The sequence below is a fragment of the Pogona vitticeps genome, chromosome 2, assembly GCF_051106095.1.
Source record: "Pogona vitticeps strain Pit_001003342236 chromosome 2, PviZW2.1, whole genome shotgun sequence".
Lineage (NCBI taxonomy): Eukaryota > Metazoa > Chordata > Lepidosauria > Squamata > Agamidae > Pogona > Pogona vitticeps.
Window position 1 is genome coordinate 71051421 of NC_135784.1, and position 8993 is coordinate 71060413.

Sequence of the window (8993 nt, forward strand, 5' to 3'; positions counted from 1 at the left end):
ACTCTAGCAGGTTAAAGACTGACAAATGTATTATCACATAAGATTTAATGGGCTACACATGGTTTTCACAGTCTTTAAGATGTCTCAGAACAGGTTTGTTGGTTTGTTTGATGTTATAAACTAACAGGGCTACCCTGCTGGAAATTATTTTTCTCTGTGTGTAATAAGACAGGTTTTAACATTTTGAGTGGTCGGCAACCCATTGAATCTCAAATGACATTCTTGTGCCCCCTTGAAAAATGTGTTCTAAACTGATTTGTTTCTAAACATGTGTTCTGATTTGTTAGAAAATGACATTTACTGCAAAAAGATTTACTAAAAAAATAGACACACATATATGTATTGACATAAAATTTAAATAATGTCTAAATTTTTATGAACTATTTTGTTGTTGTTTATTCATAATAATATTTTGAAAGCAGGGTTCCTTTTTCGAAAGATATATGCATATGTCATCAGTTGCATTTAAGTGATTTCTGGTTTTGGCTTTTAACATGCAAATGTGATGAAAATCCCATTTCACACAGATAGGTGGTAGCAAATGGTAGACGTGCCTGCATTGCTACCTTCACCAGTTGTGGAAATGGTCCTAACTGAGCACACCAGAATTGTTCTAGGTCCAGTTTCTATTCGAATGCTATATGCATTGGCCAATATTTCAATAAGATCGTCTTTTATTGAATTACTGTCATCTAGAAAATTAAAAAAGAAATGGATCCAGTATCCATCTCTGCTCTTTGCCAATACTGTATATCCCGAGGAAAAAATATTCATTAAAAGATGCACTCAGTTGTTGCAAATGTATTACACGTTCAGGTAAAATTGTGATTTTCTCATTTTCCAGAATGATTTCATCAAGCAAAGGAAAGTTTGCAAAATTACTATTTTCAACACGACATATCCAAATGTTTAGGTTTTTTTAATAAAAGTAGATAATTTTTCTGTAGCTGTTATTATGTTCTTACCATATTCTTGCATTGATATGTTTAATTCATTCAGGTGAGTTGCTGTTTGCTAAGTAGGTTAGTCGAGGTATTGCATTTCTAATGGTTGTTGTGGGTTTTTCGGGCTCTTAGGCCATGTTCTGAAGGTTGTTCTTCCTGACGTTTCGCCAGTCTCTGTGGCTGGCATCTTCACAGGACTGGAGTCAGAACTGTGTCCATATTGCATTTCTTCTTTAAAATCTTTTACGAAATTACACTTCTGGTTTGTAAGATACTGAATAATTTTCTTGTGTATTTCAAAAACCCTGCTTAGCATACCTCCCTTGGAGAGCCGCCTTATGTCAGTGTGATAAAGAAGCACAGTATGATCAGTACCATAAAAAGCACAAAAGATACAATGATTAAATCCCTGTCCTCAGATATGATTTATTGCATTTGCTGCAGTAGCTAAGTGTTGTTTTAACTTCTGTGGCAAAGTTTTTGATACAAGTGCATGATGCTGCAACATGCAGTGTGTACTTCTTTCTTCATATGTGCAAAAAACTGGATTTTTTGCCTAATATCATAGGAGCACCATCAGTGCAAATTGAACCAATTACATCCATTGGTATTTGATGTTTCAAAAAAAATTCATTAATGAGATTGAAAACATCAATTCCTTTTGCTGTCAACTCCAGTCACTCACAAAATAAAAATTCTTCTAAAATGTCCTTTTCCTTTATGTCCTTTTCTAAATACCAACAGCTGGCTGCAATTATCAACATCAGTTGACTTGTCCAATTGAATACTCATTTTCAGAGGACTGGCTTTAATGTCCTGAACTACTTGCAGTAAAATATCTCGATATCTTGAATGCACGATTGAATCATATAATTTGATAGTGGAATCTGCTGAATTTTCTTATGTGCTTTAGAACCTAATACAATTTTTAAAATTTCTAATGCAGATGGTTCTATCAATTCCCCACCAGCACACAGATATGCCACTTGATAAGAAGCTTCTAAGAAAGGCTTCTGAGCTGCCACAAAGTCAAGTTTTGTGATAGTACTGCCGGTATAAAATTGTGCCTTCTGAGACTTCAAGATATTAAGTGTATGTCCTGCAGTGTCACCATCATGCTGCTCGTTGAAATGTTCTAACAATTTCAATGGTTTAAGATAGGAGTTTGAAACTATCTTGCAACATAAAATGCACTGTGGTTGTTGGGTACTGTCTTTCTCTGTTGTACAAGGGATTCTGTAAGCAACATAATTGTCTTTCCATTGGTGTTTTTTGACATGGCAAGGGTTACTACAAATAATAAATTAATATTCAAACATTATTTTAACTACACATTTTAAATAAATTATAAAATATTGTGTAAACTAAAATTAATTATAATTCTTGCTGAAAGCAAAGAAAATTGGCATTTGTTTGTGCGCTTGCTTCATGAACATTTGTGCACAACAAAGTGCACATTTTGAGCAATTTCTTGTGGTACTGATGAGTGCAAGAAAAGTGACAAAAGTAGGGTGGGTAGTGGGGGAATCATATCGTAAAATCTGGTCATCGTGATTGCCATTATGTATGCACTCACATCAACCATGTGTACATAGTACAGTCAAGCCAAATTTATATAAAGACAGCTTTAAATTTTATATTATAAATCTAGAAGTAAAAAAAAACCCAATTGTTACCACTTGTATCATTGGAAATACTTTCTCACACATCCCCAGAGGTGAATGCACTGCTGGTTAAGAAGAACTGATATATATAGCTATTGGTGCATGCATATTTTTAACTTTCTTGTCCAATTGTACTTATTGTACTCAATTTGTGAAGAATAAAATGAGTAAAATCATGGGTGGGATTTTTCTCTGTTGTTCTGATAAGATTTTAAAGTAGAACATTGTAATGTAAATTTGGCAACCAATTAATATATATTTTTTTAAAAAATATTCCTCTTTAAAGGTAAATACAATTGCATTTTTAACACATTGGCAATTAAGCTAGTGTTTTAACCTTTTCTCGCTCACTCTGTCATTCGTGTTCTTGTTTGATGTTGAAGGCTTGAAGCCAGTGGTGGACTTTTGCTAGTGGCAAGTGCTTTTCCACGGACACAAGTTTTTTTCACCAGCCCCTCTTATGTACCTTGATCCTTAAAATCTGCTTGTGACCCTCCCAAATTGTATGCAATATAGTGTGGCTGTGAGGAAGAAACTGGAAGCCTCACCATGTACAAGCACTTCCCTGGATACTCTCCAAAGAGACTTCTGCTTCGGTTATTGTAGCAGGCCACTCTCAAGCCTCTTCCAATCCAGGCCTATAAGAATGCTCACTACCTCTCACCAAAAATCCTGCCACCAACCTATCCTTAAAATCAAAAGGACAAGTGTTTCTTTCAAACAAATAATATGTTTATTGATTACACAAAATAAAATGGTGAATCACAGGTGTAAAATCAATTAGTCAATCACTGTTTCTCAGACACTAGCTCACACAGACTTTTCCCTCACTGACAGGCTCTTTCTCACTCTCTCTATCAATCTCTCTAATCACTCATCTCTCAAACTGATCTGATCTCCACTCACACCTCACACACACCTTATATAACCCAGCTCCTCCCACTTCTGCACCACTCTCCATCCTCTTATTGGCTGAGGTTTCCCTGCCCAGCTGTGATGGACAGGTGAGAGCAGAACTGAATGCCACAATATCTCCCCCCTTAACAAGTTGTTTTATGGGGGAAAGCTAAAGTGCTTTCCTCTCATAAACAACGAGGAGCAATACAATAATACATTTAACCCAATAACAATATTACATTTAATAAACATTTCCATAAACATTAAACATCTTACTTGCAAGTCATACTCATACATTCATTAACATTTTCCACGATCATTCATGCATACACTTAATATTAGACTCTAACATGAAAATTATACTTACATTCACTTTCATATGCATATACAACAAATAACATATATCAGTAGGTACATTTACAACAACCTTTTAAATACTTTAACCATTCTAAGAGTCCATTTTCCTTCTTCAGTCGTCTGGTCTTCTAGAGAGGGCATCTGCAGCACAGTTCTGAGTCCCTTTAATCACTCGAACCTCGAAATCAAAGTCCTGTAGAAGCAAAGCCCACCTCATCAGCTTGTTGTTGTTAGCTTTAATAGTCCTTAACCACAATAGTGGGGAATGGCCAGTACACAGGACAAAATGCCTTCCCCAGATGTACGGCTTAAGTTTCTGCACCGCATACACAATCGCAAGGCACTCTTTCTTGATGGTGGACAGATGTCTCTCGCCTCCATGCAGCTTCTTACTCAGGTACGCCACTGGATGAAGGTCTCCGCCATCGTCACTCTGGCACACCACGGCACCTAACCTGGAGTTGGGCGCATCGGTAAAGATGGTAAACTCGCGCTGGAAATCAGGAGCTCTCAAGACTGGGTTGGTTATCAACGCCTCCTTCAGCTTCCCAAACACCTCCTCGCAGTTGCTGGACCACTGGATACAGTCAGCACTCTTCTTGCATGTTAAGTCAGTCAAAGGAGCTGCTAACTCGTTGAACCTAGGAATAAATCTCCTATAATAGCCTACCAGCCCAAGAAATGATCTAACTTTCTTCTAGGCCAGTTACTTATAGCTTCTACTTTAGCTTCCAGGGGTTTAATCCTACCTCCCCCTACTACATGACCTAAATACTTCAATTCAGGGCTACCCAGCTGGCATTTGCTCGCTTTCACTGTTAGCCCAGCTGCTGTTAGTCTTTGCAGCACTGTTTCTAGGTGACAAAGGTGATCTCTCCAGGTGTGGCTAAAAATACCTATGTCGTCAATATAAGCCACTGTGAAATCGCTAAGTCCCTGTAAAGTTTGGTCCATAAGTCTTTGGAAAGTTGCCGGTGAGTTTCTTAGACCAAAACTCAAAACACGGAACTCATATAGACCAAAAGGACTACAAAAAGCTGTTTTCTCCTGGTCTTTGGGGTCAATTCTCACTTGCCAGAATCCTTTCATTAGGTCTAGGCAGGAAATATATTGACATCCCCCTATTGTCTCTATTAGGTTGTCTAATCTGGGCATAGGATATGCATCTGGCTTGGTGACATGATTCAGCTTCCTATAATCTACACAAAATCGAACATTGCCATCTGGTTTGTCGACCAAGACTATAGGAGCAGACCAAGGGCTGGATGACGGAACAATGATGTTTTCTTTCATCATATCATCTAGCTCCTTGCGCACCTTCTCAACATATGGCCCAGTGACTCTATATGGAGTAACTGATTGTGGGGGTTCATCTCCAGTATCAATCTTGTGCACCACTCCCTTGGCTAACCCAGGTTTGCTGGAGAAAACCTGTCGGTACTTGGTAATCAAGGTCATCAATTCACACTGTTGCTCATAGGAAAGTACAGGGCTGATTCTGACATCTTCAGGGTTGTATATTGTTTTTCCCCTTCCTTCCCAATAGGGTAAGTCATGTTTCTCATTGTCAGCTTCTTTCATAGCAAACAACACTCTGTTTTCTTCCCTATAATATGGTTTTATCATATTAACATGAACCACCCTCCTGCCTGGTTCTCCATCTTCCTTAATGACATAATTAAGGTCATTCATTTTGGCAATAAATCTAAATGGTCCTGCCCAATTTAATTGTAACTTGTTCCCTTTGAGAGGTCTTAGCACCAGCACCTCATCTCCAGGATTAAAACTTCTTTCCCTGGCTTTCCTGTTGTACCATACTTCTTGCTTATTTTTCTGCCCTTGTAAATTCTCAGCAGCTATCTCTAGATTTCTTTTCAAAGTGTTCATCAAGTTGTCTAAATACGATATTACATTTCAGGATCAGACTCTGGTATCTTCTCCCAACTTTGTCTAATTAAGTCAAGGGGTCCTCTCACTTTCCTCCCAAACAGCAGTTCAAAAGGACTAAATCCTGTACTGTCTTGGGGTACAGACCTATATGCATATAACAGAAGTTGTATTCTCTGATCCCAATTGTAAGGGTTCTCAGCAGAATAGGCTCTAATCATGCGCATCAGGGTACCATTAAATCTCTCTGTGAGCCCGTTAGTTTGCGGGTGATATGGGGAAGTATTTAAATGTTTGATCCCACATACATGCCATAGTCTCTGCATGAGTTTTGAAGTAAAAGATGTCCCTAGGTCAGTTACTATTTCTGACGCGAAGCCCATTCAACTTATATAACTCAGCAGGGCATCAGCCACAGTATGAGTCTCAATATTCCTCAGAGGAATGGCCTCAGGGTATCATGTGGCATGGTCCACAATGGTCAGAAAAATCTGTTCCCCCTTTGGGTGATTTTAGGCAATGGTCCTATAATATCCACGCCAATACGTTGGAATGGGGTAGAAATCACTGGTAAAGGGCATAGTTTCGCTTTTGTTTTATCATTACTATTGCCCTGTCTTTGGCAAACATCACAACTCTGACAAAAAGTTTTAATCTGCCTTCCCATCTCAGGCCAGTAGAAATTCTGTGATATTCTTTGCTTGGTTTTATTAATGCCTAGATGAGCAGAAAATATATCTCAGTGTCCCCTTTCTAATATTTGCTAGCGATATTTTAAAGGAACCACTAACTGTTTTTGAAGACTGTCCCCCCCTTTCTTGGGGTTCCTTAGAGACTCTCAGTACAATAAGCCCTGTTCAAGGTGGAACCTCTCAGGTCTTTCAGGGGTTAATTTTGCTTCAGATACACTTTCAAAGCATTGTTTCAGGGTGGAATCTGATTTCTGTTCTTGACTGAACGTATTGCTTTGGGAAATATTAAGAGGAAATATCTCAGCTGCGTTAGCATTGTCAGGTATTCCCTGCCTCTGATTTTCACTCCCTTCCTCAGCTGCCTCTGCTTTATCTTGTAGGGAACGTGTCAAAACTAAAACCCTCTTCACATGTTCAGAGAGGTCATTGCCAATTAAAACCGCTGCTGGAACCTGTGAAGAAATCCCAATTCTCCAAGGTCCTTCCCATTCCTGGTACCTAAGATTTACCTCAGCCACAGGCAAACTGACTGCTTTTTCACCAATTCCCGTCACAAACATATTTTCCCCTTTTAAGATGTATTTCTGAGGTATTATATCAGGGTGACATAGAGTGACTTGTAAACATGAGTCCTTCAAAGCCATGTATTTATTATTAAAGATATAAATATGTTCCTCAGCCGTTTGAAATAATTCTTGGTTTGTTTTAATTAAAAAGCAATGTCTAATTTCCACCAAAGGGAAATCAGGTTCAATATTATCAGCTTGTGTAGAAAGTTCAGCTTGTGTTGCCATGGCGACTGACTCCTCCCTTGGTGGATTGTCCTGCTCTTGTTGCACACAGTATACTGCCTTAGGCTTACCTAAATTTACTTTTTGTGGTACAGATTCTCTATTTCTACCACACTGGGATGCAATATGGCCCTTTTCATTACACCTAAAACAAGTTCTAATGTTCCATTGATCATTCCCAGCACTTTTACCTCCTTTTCCCTCCAAATTTTGGCCTCTGGCTTGGTTCTGGTCTGAGGACTTGCCCACAAAATGGCCCCCAACCTTCTGCTGGTTCTTAAATTGTCCTCTGGGGTATTTGTTGGAGTCTTCCCACACTTTTCTCACAACCTTTCCCTCATAACCACTTGGTTTTCTGATCTGGGAAATAAAATCAGCAAACTCCCCTGCCTCTCTCAAATTTCTTGGTTTCTTGTCCTTGACCAAAAATTTCAGATCTCCAGGCAAGAGAGAATAGAACTGTTCCAATCCAAAAATATTTTTAAGGTCTTCTACTGTCTCAGCTTTTTCCTGTACCAGCCGTCTAAATATCTGGACAAGTTTGCCCCTAATTGTGAGTAAGATTCATCAGGTTTCTTGGTCAGAGACCTGAATTTCTGTCTCAACTGTTCTGAATTTATGCCATACCTGGCAAACACTAACTTTTTGAACTCATCATAATCTTTAATTAATTCGATAGGCATCTCCACATAGATTTCTGCCAGGCCTCCACTAATTTGGGATCTCAACACTATCATTCTTTCAGAATCCCTCACAGAGAAATCTTCTCATGCTCTTTCAAACATCACCAAAAATTATTCTGGATCATCTCTTTTTCTAAAGACAGGGAATTTCTTTAGATCTACTTTTGTCAACTGTCTTTCCTCAGAATCATCTCTGCCAGTGTTGTTATTATTATTGTTGGCCTGAGCTGCCAGCTCTAGTCTCCTAAGCTCAAAAGCCATTCTCTCTTTCTCTAATTGGGCCTCCATTTCTCTCTGCCTCATTCTTTCCTCCATCTCTAAGGCCCTTTCCTCAGCCTTGGCCTTCATTTCTAGCTCCTTCAACCTACGTATATTCGTGTGCTTGACCCAATTCCAACTTTCTGAGTTCTGTTGGGTCTTCCTTTGAGGAGTTTTCTCTCTCCCGATCTGAGGTAAAACCTTCCTCAAAATCTCCATTTTTCTCATCTGACCCAGCTGCCATTACACAAGGCACCTGCTCAGTTTTCTTTCCCCTAGTCAAAGGCATTTTCCTTTCCTCAGGCTTCTGATCCAATTTACAAGCCTCGATTTAAAAAGTACACTTTTTCCCTTCTGTCAGTGATAGTCTGTGTTATTAAGTTGCTGCTTCACCAGCACTGGTAATCTAGCTACAATGTCTAGGCCTCTGTCTCCAGCTAGGCCTCCCGCCACAGACAGAACTTCTCTCTCTGCCTCAGGCAACAAAATCACTCAAGCCCACAGCTTTACCCTGTCCTAGGTTTAGCTGTCTTGAGTCCCCTCAGCTTATCTGCCCTTGACTCCACTTTTGTCTCCTCAGAGTTCCTCCTTGAACTCAGGACAAGCTAGCCAAACTGCCACAGATTTCTGCTTTGGGCAACTCTCTCCCAGAAATGGTTTCTACAGAGCCTCCCTATCTTAGTCCCCAATCTGAGCTTCAGCACCCTCCTATTAGACTTTCACCCCATGAGACAAGTCCTAGGAGGTTACCCACGCGTCCACTCAGACGTCCCTGACTAAAATACCCTACTCTGGGCACCTTTCCAGTACAAGGCTTTAC

At 39.4% G+C, this 8993-nt stretch overlaps 2 pseudogenes; both read right to left on the reverse strand.

Moving 5' to 3' along the window:
* Window positions 1–373: 373 nt before the first annotated feature.
* Window positions 374–1011, reverse strand: LOC144586223 (protein FAM200C-like; annotated as a pseudogene).
* On the reverse strand, window positions 953–8417 carry LOC144586224 (protein FAM200C-like; annotated as a pseudogene).
* Between the last annotated feature and the right edge of the window lie 576 nt (window positions 8418–8993).